General features: G+C 35.8%; 1 protein-coding gene and 1 long non-coding RNA gene across 3 annotated transcripts in view; one reads left to right on the top strand and one right to left on the bottom strand.

Moving 5' to 3' along the window:
- LOC149419220 (uncharacterized) overlaps positions 1–14828 on the top strand; it is a 34252-nt gene that overhangs the window by 7774 nt on the left and 11650 nt on the right. The gene's annotated exons all lie outside the window — the stretch shown is intronic.
- Positions 5045–7290, bottom strand: LOC149419221 (uncharacterized). The gene is made up of 4 exons (XR_016302868.1): positions 7113–7290; positions 5758–5843; positions 5338–5428; positions 5045–5233 (listed from the first exon to the last, which is right to left on the bottom strand). It is a non-coding gene; the product is annotated as an uncharacterized LOC149419221 (long non-coding RNA).

The raw sequence follows: 14828 nt of genomic DNA, 5'->3' as shown, positions 1-14828 counted from the left end.
TTCATTAATAGTTAATCCGCAATCACTTAGCTTGCTAAGTACTGCTTCACAAATAGAAAATAATTCCTCTTTAGAATTCCCAAATAAAAGTAGATCATCTAAAAATACACGAACGTTCCTAAGTCCACCAACTATCGCCGTAATGACTTGCATAAAGATGGCCGGACTCGTAAGATCCTAAAAAAATATCAGTTATGGGCGTGAACGCGATTTAAGTGGGCGAAGCAAATTAGTTTCACACGCGCTCCGCTCGAATTAAATATTATAATATTTCGGGGTGCAGGGGAATGAAGTACGTTGCAATGGGGAACACCCGACACAACGAACAGTTCGAAGTCAGAGCAGCGATGAAATCCACTAGATGGTACCCATGAGTAAGGTTTGAACATGAAATGCTTAATAATGGGCGTCTTTCAAACTATGTGAATAGTAATATTAAGTTGAATGTGCATGTTTTAGGCAAATTTCGATAGAAACGTTACCTATTGCAGAAGGAGCTCATGATTTTATGATTCTTATCAGATTTCTGTAACCATACTGCTAGACGGTAGGCAGTAACTTATGACTCGTAACCGACGTGTTCTTCATTGACAGATGTCAAAGCAATACGGTATTCAATCACGAATCATTTTCATAATATCTGATCATAATTATATCTGAATATATTGACAAGATAAATAAAATATCAGTCATTTTCAATATTTATTATTATCGTTTACAAAAAGTTACATAAAACAAATAATTATGTAATGTAAAAAGCATAAGATGCAACTTTTTTTTGTATAAAGGCCATCATTTATTATAATATAAGTTAGAAATAGTAAAAATAATTTTATATAAAAAACGAAAATAATTATTCAATAAATAGCATTTCGTCGAAATCTAAACGACGATTTCCAAATTGACGTTCTTTACATACAATATCTAAGATATGTGGAGGATCACGAACATTCATAGACCTTGTGACTCCAGGATCGATAAGCTCGACAAGAATGCAATCCATTTAAAAATTAGTTAATTTAATAAGCATTTTTTCTTCCCAGAACTTGTCATCTCGAAGTATACGCTCAACTATCTCTAAGTTAGATAATTACAATCATAAAAAGAGTCGTGCTGCGAAATTCTATTTAATACAGTTAAAGAAAAAATATGTCTTCTATTCTCCTTCCTTCCAGAATAACGGGTTTCTTCTCGTCCTGTGTAAACAAAACTTTTACTTTATTTACGTCAATTTTTTTTTTTTTAAATTTTTTTTTATTAAAAGTATACAATACAGAATATAGTATATTATATAAAGCATTGTACTCCCAGGAGTTAATAAACTCATTGCGGGAATGATACGCATTACATGAAACATATAGCTGTATGTATTAAATGGACACATGATGGGACATACACAACATTATTATTTCAGATAGTCATTAATAAGATGAAGTTTGAGCATGTTACTTTGGGTCTTTTTACATTGACTTGCACATTTGATCTCGTTGGGTAGTTGATTATATTTTGTGTGAGCTATGTATTCCAGGGATCTTAGTCCATATTTTGTTGATTTGATTTTTGGTATATGTAGTTTGTTGTGATTTCTTGTGTTGTGTTGGTGTACGTCGTAATTGTAATAGAGTGTAGTGTTGGAATGTGCCGAGTGTTGAATTACTTTTAATATAGTTTTCGTTATTTCAAAAGTGGGAATGGTATTAAAATGAAGTATTTGGGTGTTTCTGTAGATGTCTTTGACATGTGTGTCCCAAGGTAAACTGAAAATATTTCGCAGGGCTCTATTTTGGACGACTTGGACTTCTGAAATCATTTTTTTTGTAGCAAATCCCCAGATTCCGGCGAGATATATTAGATGTGAGTGAATCATAGCATGGTAAATCGATTTTAATAGAGAGGGAGGAAGTAACCCGCGAAGTCTATATAAAACACCAGTTATATGAGTAATTTTGGATAGAACATGTTTAAATTGGTGATTCCATGTGAGTTGTGAATCAATGAAAAGGCCAAGATATTTTGTAACATCAGCCCTTTCAAGGCGGTTATTATCAAGACTTATATTAAGACATACATTTTTTTATTTGCAAACAGTATGTAATGTGTTTTTTTTATGTTTAGGCTAAGTTTGTTTAATCGCAGCCAGTTTGCCAGGCAAGCTACATCACTTTCCATTTCCTTTTCAAGTTCGTTTAAATCATTATTGTGATAAAGAATCACTGTATCATCTGCATAGAGTTGTATTGTACCCTTAAGTCCCCATTTAGCAATATCATTTATATATATTAAAAATAGTAATGGTCCAAGTACGGAGCCCTGAGGCACGCCACATTTCATCGTTCCCATGCTGCTTGTCCCCTTTCCAACAAAGGTCTGACAGTGTCGGTTAGAGAGGTAGCTACACAGTAACTTCAGGGGAGTGCCTACTATGCCTAGGTGTTCTAGCTTCTTTAGTAGTATCCCATGGTCAACCGTATCGAAAGCCTTTTTTAAATCTATAAATAAGCCTGCAGCATGCTTACCCTGGTCTATATGCTTTTGGAGGGCGTATACAAAATCGAAGGCAGCACATTTTGTGTTAGATTGGTTTCTGAATCCATACTGTTGGGATGCGAGTAAATTGTTTGATAGGAGATATTTAGTGAGCCTAAGCTTAATAACCTTTTCAAAAACTTTAGAGACGACAAAGAGGATGGATATAGGACGGTAATTAGAAGGATTTTTTTTGCAATCATCTTTGTAAATCGGAATTATTTTTGCTATCTTTAGTTGATCTGGGAAGATTCCACTATTCAGGGATTGATTAATAAGAAAAACAAGGTGGTCAGCTAATATATCTTTGCAAAAGTTCAGGTACACTGGTGTAATTCCATCTAAACCTGGAGATGCATTAGACTTTAGTTGAGAGATGATACTGAGAACTTCTGTTTTATTTGTTTTGGCCATGTATAAGGACTGGATTGCTTTTTGATCCGTGTTTATAGTGATAGAATCATCTGGATATGATGCAATTGTAGCTGCTAAGTTTTCCCCAACTGATATAAAGAAGTTGTTAAAAGTTGAAGCTATCTGTGTTGGGCATGTTATTTCTTCATTCTTAATGAGAAGACATTCAATTTCATCTTTCTGGGGTGTCGAGCTATTTGTTAGAATTGCATTTATTATTTTCCATGTCTGTCGCGGATAACGCAGGTTTTCTTTAAATATAGTCGTGTAGTATTTGGTTTTAGCATATCTTCTATAGTTGGTAACTTGATTTCTTGTTTTATTTCTCAGTGCTGTGAATATATCACTTTGCTGATTTTTTTTCCAGATTTTAAACGCATTGTTGCGCTGTTTGATAAGTGCATTTAATTTTGCATCAAATCATGGAGTATTACCCCTCCGTTGGTCTCCTATGCGTAACTCAGATTTATGTTGGGATGATTTTATTGCTGTTTTGATGTATTCATTAAAATTATTATAGATTTCATTGGCATTACTGGTGGTTTCGTGTGGAAAGTTGTGGGATTCTACATATGTTTTTAACATGTTTTTATCGGTTTTGGTGTTGTTTGAAAAAGAATGTATTCTATTATTAGTGTGATGTTTCAAGCTGTTTTGGTAATCTAATATCAAAATGTTATGATCACTTAGGTAGGCATCTATATTTGCAGTAGTTGAGGAAATATTTTGTCTGTTTGAGATGATATGGTCTATTAGAGAAGTAGAGGTATCTGTTACTCGTGTAGGATAGGATGTGTTACATATGAAACAGTTGTATGAGTGTTGATGTATTTAAGAGATGTATTATTTTTTTGAAGAATGTCAATGTTGAAATCACCAAAGATAAGGGTATCATCTATACAGTTATTTAAAATAGATTCATGATACATTAAGAATTCGTTAATGTTTGAGGTAGGCTTTCTGTTTATAACATAAATATTTAACGGTTTAAAATTTCTATTACGGATATATAATTGAAAACAATATGTATGGGAAATATGTATTTGAAAATTTTTTACGACTTCAATACGTTCATAATAAAATTATATGTTTAAATCAGAATTTTTCTCCGGTGAAATCGGTCCTTTCGGCATCGGATTATTGATATATTAAGTATTTTCGTGATTAAATAAAAACAATATTAGAAACATTATGTTAATTCACTTTTCAATCAAATTTTGGAATTATACACACGAGCGTATAAGTACGTATAGACGGGTATATACAAGTGTATAAATTACCTGCTGTAATATAGATAGAGGTGGTATATTGCTGAGTCTAGAAGCAAGCATTAATTGCACATTTTTTCTGTGTTCTTTATTCTGCCTTTGATTTTTTTCACCCTGCTTACTAGCGGATACCTGTTCTTTTTTTCTTTGTTGCCATATGCCTTTGCCTTTGTTGTTATATGATATTGGTCGGTTTTTGTATTGATTTGTTGATTATAAACGTACCTACATGTTATCTGGGTTATAAATGTGAGAATGTTGTCGATATATTTGGGGATTCCGTATTATAGGCCAGTACACATAGCGCCAAAAAGGGGGTTGCGATCGTAATTATTCCGGTAGTCCCAATTTTTTTATATGTTTTATAAACTGATCCCATGATGTATAATCTGAATTTCCGACCATGGCGCACCTGTGCTCGCGCCACCATTTAAAAAAAAACCGGCTGTAATCGCGCCAAAATCTAGTTTTTCCAAAATATCTCATTCTCAATGCAAATTTTGGCTAAATTAGCTAGATAATTAAAGTAAAACATAAAATTACCTACAACTTTTGTGAAAACAATTTTCTTCAATCTCTAATAGGTACCGAGGTAGAAAGTCGTAAAGGTGCGTATATTTTTGAAAAAAACAAGTTTTTTGCGCGACTAGCTTTGATTTTTTGTAAATATCTCGTTTCCAGTACAATTTTGTGTAAAAATTATTGATACTAATTTTGTAGAAAATAAAATTTCATAAAATAAATAGGTATATAATTTATGTGTTTTAATTCTAATACGTATCCAAGCTCTAATCCACCAAAACCAGGCCAAAAATTGAAACAGAGGTAAAGTGTTTTAAATTTCATTCCTTAATTTTATTTTTCTTCAACAATTATTGTTGTGAGAACATATCAGTTGACAACAATCGTCATGCCTGCGTCAGACCTAGCTATAAGGGGCTGGAAACGGCATGCACGTTAGTGTCATAAGAACTAGAGCCAGCAAATAGTGAAAACTTTTCAGGTTCATTCATCTCTGGTCCGTGCTGAAAAATAATGTCAGTTTTTGTTAATTTTTTTAGATCGCTTATTTAATCATATAAAATTAATATTATTTACTTTATATTTACAGAAATTGTGAAAAAATTACCATGTTGAGTGTCGGTATAGTGTTTAACACAATACTCGTATTTTCTTTATTATTTGCAATATTATCTGGATGAAGTTTTGCGGAATTTTTCCTAAAATGAGAAATATTGTTAATTATTTATACTGTCTCTATTCCCTAATTATTTAGAGATGTATTAAGACATGCCCGACAAACTTTCACCAACAATTCCTGAGCTTATTTGGTGTAAAAAATGCATTTCGGTAAAAATAAAAATATGTCACCGGAAATCAAAATTAATTTACTTCTTATATTCCAAATTCAATATGCTCAGAAGTTTATCGACTGCGTATATATGTATATATCTACATATATAAAATTATTTAAGCTGACATTGTACAATTATGTTCTGTAAAAAACGTATCCCAAAGATCTATTTTTATGTGTGTATTTAAGTAGTACCTTCTCCATTCCGTTAAACATTTTCCTTGGTGCCGTAATTTTGTTCGGGATAAAACTCCTTTTGTCTTCTGTTTTCCCATATTTAACTGAAACGTAAGTATATATTAGCCAAGAGATTTATTATAAATTGGTTCAATTTTACCTTAAATTTGAAAATCATTTCAACGTAAGTAAGTGCAGTAACTTGGGGAGATAATTGCACAATTCTATCTACAACAAATGATCTAACAATCTAAACTTAAAATATTAATGACTCTTTTTAATATTCGAATGACTTTAGGTACTTTATAGGTGACATATGTCTAATTGTCTGTATGGAGAAAAACTTTCGATGTAGAGTTTTTGTTTTATGGAAAAAAACTTTCGAATTTCAAAAATTTGTTGTTGGGTAATTTAACTGGTTTTGGTGGATAAGAGCTTGGATACATATTAGAGTTAAAACACATAAATTAAATACCTATTTATTTTATGAAATTTTATTTTCTACAAAATTAGTATCAATAATTTTTTCACAAAATTGTACTGGAAACGAGATATTTACAAAAAACAAAAGCTAGTCGCGCAAAAAACTTGTTTTTTTCAAAAATATACGCACCTTTACGACTTTCTACCTCGGTACCTATTAGAGATTGAAGAAAATTGTTTACACAAAAGTAGTAAGTAATTTTATGTTCTACTTTAATTGTTTAGCTAATTTAGCCGAAATTTGCATTGGGAATGAGATATTTTGGAAAAACTAGATTTTGGAGCGATTTCGGCCGGTTTTTTTCAAAATGGCGGCGCGAGCACAGGTGTGCCAAGGTCGGAAACTCAGATTTTACATCAGGGGACCAGTTTATAAACATATAAAAAAATTGGGACTACCGGAATAATTACGATCGCGAATCGGTAATTGCCCTGGAGTATTAGTAATGAAACGAACTCTTCACAAACACTTTATTGAAATATAAGAGAATACCACTCCTTAGTAAAAAAACTCCTTTTATTTTACCATAATTTATTAGATATTCCATTGTTACAACTAACATGACTGTATAATTAGAAATTAATGTAAAAGCCCAGTAGGGCGTAAATAAATAAAACTAGGAAAACGATTCTAGTGAAGGGGCACTCTATAACATTCTGTGCCGCTGGTTGTGACAACCGGACAGACAGCCGCGTCGCGTGAAAAAAAAGATTAATAGTAAAAAAGTCTACTTGGGCTAGAAATGATATATAATAACATAACGACAATACTTTAGTGTCACCTTTTTTCTCAAGTGCCTACACATTTACGCATTTAACAATGTATTCTTTTGTATTGGTTATTATTCATATTTATATTTATTATTTATATAAAAAAAACCTTTACTCACTTGAGGAAGAAGTTAAATTATAAAAAACAGAAAATTTCACTAATAGATTTCAAAGTATCGTTTGATTAAATAAAAAAATACGTAAAAGAAATGACCGGAGCGACCGGCCGGGTGACACAACCTTACAGGCCGGAACTTTCGCGGCGTCTGAATCAATACGTAGTAACTCCTTGTCAACCCGCACACAAATATACTACGCACAATAGAGAGTTTTGAAGTACTGGCCGTCGTTTTTCGTGTATCTGGCCAGAAATTGGATTTTCGCGAGTGTTTTTATTTTAATTAATTCTTATGAATACATTAATAAAATCTCTAATCTTTTGTGAGGGAGTCGTCGGGAAGTTACTAATTCATCGTCTAGAAAAATAAAATCTGGTACTTGCCGCTTATCTTACAACATTTTACATTTAATAAAATGTACTTATCGTTTTACATAATATATTTAATTGTAAGGTCCTGTTTTTATTAATCTTAAATATAAATAACTTGCATCCCTTCGAATCCCTCTAGAAACATTTAAGATTTTAGTAATAAGCTCATCAGAAATAATTAAAATGTGAGCGTCGGGGCAAATCCCCGTTATCAGGGTATTGTGTCGCCTTAAGCCAAAAGGCAATACTTTATAAGCAAATAAACCTATATGCGTACTAATCACACATAATTTTCTAGACTTTTCGTTCAATGAAATTTGTCCAAATGCATTTCGTAAGTCTATCTTAGCAAAATATTTTGCACCATTCAGAGATGAAATTAAATCGTCAATACGAGGTAGTGGGTATTTCAACTTCGCTAACATAGGATTCAATGTTGTTTTGAAATCAGTACAAATCCTAATTGAAGCGTCTTTCTTTTTTACAACAACAATCGGGCTTGCAATATCGCTTATTTCTACCTTTTCAATAATGTCTTCATGCAACATTCTCTGTAACTCTATCTCTACTTTCTCACGTAAACTAAAAGGTAATGGCCTCGGATTTACAAACTTTGGCCTAAAGTCCGAATTAACTTCAATGTTTGCCTCATAATTTTTAAGCCTACCCGATTTTTCTGAAAAAACATGAGCATATTTCTTCTTTAAACTTTCACGAAAAACAAGATGATGATCACAATTAATCTCACTGAATTTTACAGAATTTATTCCACTTAATCCGATACCGAAAACTTGTAAAAAATCTCTACCAACTATTGTAGAATTACCATTTTTAATTATTACGAACTGTATTTTCGCACTTTTACCTAAAAATGACACCTCTAAATTCACTTTACCTAAAACATTTAACTGCGTTCCGTCATACCCTGACAAATGAACATTATACTTTTCTAAATCGTAAGAAACAAAATATCTTAAATACACTTCATATGGTATCGCGTTAATCGCAGCCCCCGTATCTACCAACGCCGGCAATATTATGTTACCAATTAACAAATCTATATATGTGGGTTCCGGCCCCACATTATTATTAACCACGAACACCGAATTCAACCGTTTATTTTTAGTACCTACATAATTTTTATTGTATTTACACAAATTACTAGGATGACCCGATTTGTTACAATGATTACACAAAATTTTTTTCCAGCAATCTCTTTGCAAATGATTTTTTTTTCCACACAAAAAACAAGTTTTTAACGTACCATTAACCGGTGATTTACTCCGCATTGAATTTTTATTCCTGGAAGGACTATCTTTCCTGGATTTATGGAAATACTCGCTTTCCTTATGAACAACATTTAAATTCGGATTTACTTTTTTAAAAGCCACAACATGTTCCCACGTCGCCGCTAGATTAATGCAATCCGTAAAAGAAGTATCGATTGCCTCTACGAATAGCTTGTGTTTCAATTTTTCATTAAAAATCCCAATAACGAATATGTCCTTTAAACATGGTTCCAATCTCAGCTCAAAATTACAAGATAAACTTAACCCTCTCAATCTAGCCGCGTAATCTTTAACGGATTCGCTAGGAAACTGTTTACATTTATAAAATAATTCACGAGACTCAAAAATATTTTTAACTGGTTTGCAATGTGAATCAAATAATTTACATAAATCTTCAAAAGAACAAACAGAAACCTTTTTTGGAAAACATAAATCACATAATAGAGAGAAAGTTTCTTCCGTGAGGCAACTCAGCAAAAATGCTCTTTTGCGTTCTGGTGACAACAACTTATCATCATTTAATATGAGGGCCTGATCCAATCGTTCCCTGAACAATGACCAGTCTCCCGTTCTGTAACAGAACGTCCCCAAATTCTTACAAATCGCCTCCATTGGGAGAAGAACTGAAACAAGTTGAATAAAATATACGTATCTCAGCCCTTCCAGAGGTTATGCTCCGAGCCCCTGCCCTGAGCCTGTGAATCACCAACGTCTCAGCACCCTTTTCTGGCTCCGTCTCCCTTCAGCTGCGGACACGATCACCTTCCAAGGTCTTCCTTCCCGCTGTAGCGACAGAACCCCGGTCCCGGATTCCGGCCAATTCACCCTTGATGCCGATCTTGATCCTGGATCTTCTGCGTACCCCGTGTAACGGTGTACTCTCGACAAAATGTTGCAATGTCGGCTCCCACACACGTGTAAAATTGCGTTTTTACCGCGCAATTTGCCCGGCCCGATCTGCGTGCTCGCCTCGGCTGCGTGTGAATTCTCCAATTTGATAGCCTTTTATTATTCTTCTTCTTCCTTCAAAATTTAGCGATCCAACGCCCAAAAGCGCCAGACTATACTGTGATCACCAAAAATTCGAATAATCTTCTTGAATCATCTGATTCTCCGTAAACTTTTAATAATTTACGAACTACCGTGCTGCGCCACTGTGACGTATGTTAACTCTACATACTCAATAATAACAATGCTTGTATTATAATATTTATTTGTAAGAAGACTATCACGGTTCTGGACTGAGAGGCTCATTCCCGCTCATACGATCTCTTATATACGTCTCGTACTCGCTGTCTCGCTCTCATGCTGTCCCCCTTACACACATACACCACAGGTTCCAAACAGTTTTTATATTCAAGGTGTTCCAAACAGTTTTTATATTCAGGGGGTTCCAAATAATTTTTATATTCAAGGTGTTCCAAACAGTTTTTATATTTAAGGGGTTCAAAACAGTTTTTATATTCAAGGTGTTCCAAACAGTTTTTATATTCAAGGTGTTCCAAACAGTTTTTATATACAAGGTGTTCCAAATAGTTTTTATATTCAAGGTGTTCCAAACAGTTTTTATATTCAAGGTGTTCCAAACAGCTTTTATATTCAAGGGGTTCCAAACAGTTTTTCGTGACTATTTCCAGATTTCAGAAAAATAAAGAAGTTGAGAAAAAAGTATTTTGACTTTTGAAAAATATGTTCATGTAGACCATAAAACACTGATAATGAATATACACATTTGTTTTATTTTATAGAGCAGAGACAGTTTATAGGTATGTAGTTCCCGTGAGCACTTATAGGCCATAGGCCCATTGTGCTATCTCCCATTTTACAGTTGTCCGGTCCCTTTAAGTTCACCAGGGTTGTCATCAGATATGTGGCTAGGTCTTCTGGTTCTACAATGTGTCTTCCTAGGTATCTGAGCCTTGTTCCCACCATATTGGCACCAAAAGTGAATTGGAGTCTATTCATCCTCTTCACATTTCCTGCATCTGTTGGTCTTTTCCACTCCCAACAACTGCATGTGCCTCCTGAGATGGCAGTGTCCCGTTAGTAGTCCTACCAGTTCCCTCAGTGAGTTTCTGGTTTTTCATTCCATTCATTGTCAGGAGACGCATTGGTTACTTTCCAGTGCCATTAGGGCTGCCTGGCTATCAAAGCATATGCCTATGCTCTTATTCCTATACCCGATACATATGTTCTCCTGTGCACAAGCTATGATGGCCTCCATCTCAGCTCGAAATACAGTGCAATGAGTTCCTTGAGGTATACTAAGTTCCCTCTTGGGTTCCAAGAGGGATTTTTTTTTCAACTGTACACAGACCCCAGCCCCTGTTCCCTCCTCCATCTTGGACCCATCTGTGAACCAGATTAGTTCCTGTTTGTGGGTAGGGCCTGGAACCGTGTTCCATTCCTCTCTTGTGGGGTACGTCACTCTAAACTGCTGTCTGAAGAAGTATTCAGCTTGTTAGCTGTCCTGCCTCATTCAAGTTGTTGGACTAATCGCCCTCAGTTTTGTTCTGATCTCCGTGTGACTGTTTTTGGGCAACTCGCCTCTCCATTGACCTTTCCATTGTAACCTGTGGCCTGCCGCCATTGCCGCCCCCTTTATTTCTAAGTTTAGTGGGGGTAGATTCAGCAGCACTCTCATGGCTAGTATTGGAATGGCTCCTGTGATTCCTCTGCATGCAAGTCCCTGTATGTGGTTAAGTGTGGCCATCACTGTTTTCAGTGTTGTCCTCCTCCACCAGACCAAGGCTGCATGCACGATTGTTGGTTTTACAACGGCTGTATAAAGCCATTGCATCATTTTAGGTTTGAGTGCCCACATTCTGCCGCATATTCGCTTAGTTGCCCACATTAGAGCACATGCCTTTCTGCCTACAGTTTCCACCTGGTTTTTCCAGCTCAGTTTGGCATCTATGATGACTCCGAAGTACTTAACCGTGTCTGAGGGTTCTAACTCTTTTCCATAGAAGATTGGATTGCTCCATCCCTCCAATTTCCTTTTGCGAGTAAAGATTACCAGTTCTGTCTTGTCTGGGTTGACTGACAGCCCTGTTTTTTCACACCATTCTTTCACTATTGACTGTATAAGGCCTCTGTGTCTGAATCCCAACACCTTACCATGGTCGCGAAGTCATCCGCATACCCTTGTGTATAAAGGCCCCTGTTGAGCTTTAGGATGAGGTTATCCACCACTAGGCTCCACAGCAAGGGTGATAACACCCCTCCCTGTGGACACCCTCTGATCACCAATACTCTGATGTTCACCTCACCCCTTGTCATTGTGAGTATCCAGCTTGAGAGCATGTTCTTCAGCCACCTTCTGGTGGTTTTGTTGAGTCCATGTCTTTCTGCCGCTTCGTCAATGGATTTAATAGTGGTGCAGTTGAGCTCCCTCTATATCCAGAATGAGTCCTACTGCCAGTTCCCCGGTCGCTTGTGCTTGCTCCAGTTTGTACACCAACCTGTGCAGTGCCATGTCGACCGACTTACCTGGTTGATAGGCAAGAATATACATAAATAAGTCAAATTTTTTATTCTCAGAATTAATAAATCATTCTTGAAAAGTGACTTAAAAAGCTATTCTCTACAAACATACTACAATCGCTCCCATGATTGGTCGAATGAAATCTTACATCCAATGTACTCCGTGTTATGTTTGTACCTACAATCTAATAACTAAACATCTCTTTCTGTTGCACAGCGTACTTAATAAACGGAGAAGGTTCCCATACAGTTTTGTGTTGCGTAGTTTTGTTTTTGTGTGGTGTTCTGAGATGATGTTTGTGGTTGCGTTTTTAGTTGTCTCGATGGTTGTGACTGAAAAATAATTGTTGATTGAGGTACTAGTGCATATTGAATCATTTGGCGGGTTGGAAATAAGCCGACATAGCTCAGTGGTTTCAGAACACCTGACCGGACATAAGAAGGCACGGGTTCAATTCCCGTTGGCGGCATTTATTTTTACTCTTTTTTTATTTTATTTTTTTTTTATAGTGAATAAAAGAGTAACACAAGAGTCCCAACTGCTCCCGTCTGGAGCCAGTGAGACTATGGCATCCCCAATTGGGGGATGTTGTGAGGCTGAAGGTAAGTGGGGAAGGGAAAGAGGAAGGTGGGGAAGTACCTGGCTATTCAGATCTAGTCACTAAACACGGCTAAAGCCATTTGGAGCAACGTTTCAATTCTGAATGGTGGTCTTACACCAGGGCGATACTGGTAGTATCTTCCACTCTGGAACGTGCCGCAAATATACTATATATTATTTTAATTAATTAATTGTGAAATAACACAAATCAATCAAATAAAATTTATTTGCGTACGCCGGGTTCGAACCCGCGACCTTCGGAATGGCAGTCCAATGCGTTACCACTGGACTATGCCGGCCATCGACTCGGGAGATATTTTCAATTTGTATTGATATTTCAGGCGACTAATTATTGCTTATAATTATTAGTTATCCTTTATGCTATGCATACAACCTTTTCTTATAAAAACATTAGTTTTTCATTAAAAAATAATAATATTGAAGTCAAAAGATTTCACCAATAAATTAAGATATTATATGTCTCGATGCCATCTAGTGAGAAATTTAGCACTAACAAAGCCTTTCCTATAATATCAAAAAATACATTTTAGAAGGTTTTGTTAAATCTAAAGCGGTAATATTGAAGCTATTCTCTCACAACACAACTAAAATGACAGCGTGACCGCGACTAAAATCACCTACTCCCAAAATTAACGTTTTTGTAAAAATTAATTCGTAGAAACTCATTTCAAATTTACGTAAGAGCGACGATTTAACCCCGCTGGCTAGTACATGGGAGTACACCTCAACTGCAGCAACTTTTTAGCCTGTGAACTACGTAGGTATAAGGATAATACCGTGTGAACCCCAATGTCCTGCGAAGTTATGACGCGAATCACAAATTCTAACGTTAAAAATTGATTTTACTATGAAACTTTGATATATAAAAAAAAGTGCCTGTAATTTATTTAGACAGATAACATTTATTAAATTAAAAAAATTAATTTTTTACCATTCTTTTTTGTTTTCTGGCAAAAAAAAGTGTAGTGTGTTGTGCCTTGAGGTTTCTTCTCCCTCCTGATCTTCCAGGAGTCACTTTTCGCTGCTGATTTCCAGATATTTATAAACTTTTTTTACTTCTGTCATTTTCCATACTATTATTGTAGTTGTTTACTGTTGTGAATAATGGAGGAAGATTTCCCTCCTGGACCCCCTACAAAGCCCCAGAACCCTCTCCAGACCCCCCAGACGGGGAAAATGGAGAAATTTCTGACAGTGATTCTGTCATTTTGACTTCTACCAAAAAAAGGAAATTTACTCCTTCTTCCCCAATAAAACTTGACTCTCCTTCGACTTCACAGTCCCCACCAGCACTTTCTCAACTTCCTCCAACAAACTTTTATTCTCCTCATTCCCGTGGTCCATTCATAGTATACGCCCAAAAACTGAGCAAGGAAAAACCATCCACCCTCTTGAATTTGGCAAATTCCTATCAAATAGCAAGAATCTTTCAATCAAGCCTGGAGGTGTAAAAGCCGAGGGTCGCTTCCGAATCTCCGTCGAATTCCTCTCAGGGTCAGCTGCCAACAGTTTCATCAAAAATATCTTCATTTCATCTAATTCAAAGTTCAAGGCATATATCCCTACTTTCAATGTCACTCGCATGGGCCTGGTCAGAGGTATCTCGACCGATCTGTCCATCGAAGAAATTCTGTCTTCACTTTCAACCCCCCAACACATTGGCAATCCCATAAAAGCCAGGAGGCTAAATTACAAGGACTCCTCTGAGGGTATAATTTCCTGGAAGCCCTCCCAATCTGTAGTTATCACCTTTGAAGGTCAATCTCTTCCCTCCCATATATATTTATTCTTCAACTCATTACCAGTTGAAATGTATACCTACTTATCCCACCACTCAATGTTTCAATTGCTGCCGTTTTGGTCATACCAAAGCTGGATGCAGATCTCAACCCAGATGTTTTAAATGTGGAGAAAACCACGCAGCTGACCAATGTCCTTCTTCCTCCTC

This window comes from Hesperophylax consimilis, chromosome 12 (genome assembly GCF_061612785.1).
Source record: "Hesperophylax consimilis isolate HC1 chromosome 12, BYU_Hcon_1.0, whole genome shotgun sequence".
Lineage (NCBI taxonomy): Eukaryota > Metazoa > Arthropoda > Insecta > Trichoptera > Limnephilidae > Hesperophylax > Hesperophylax consimilis.
This window is presented reverse-complemented; position numbering and strand designations above follow the sequence as displayed.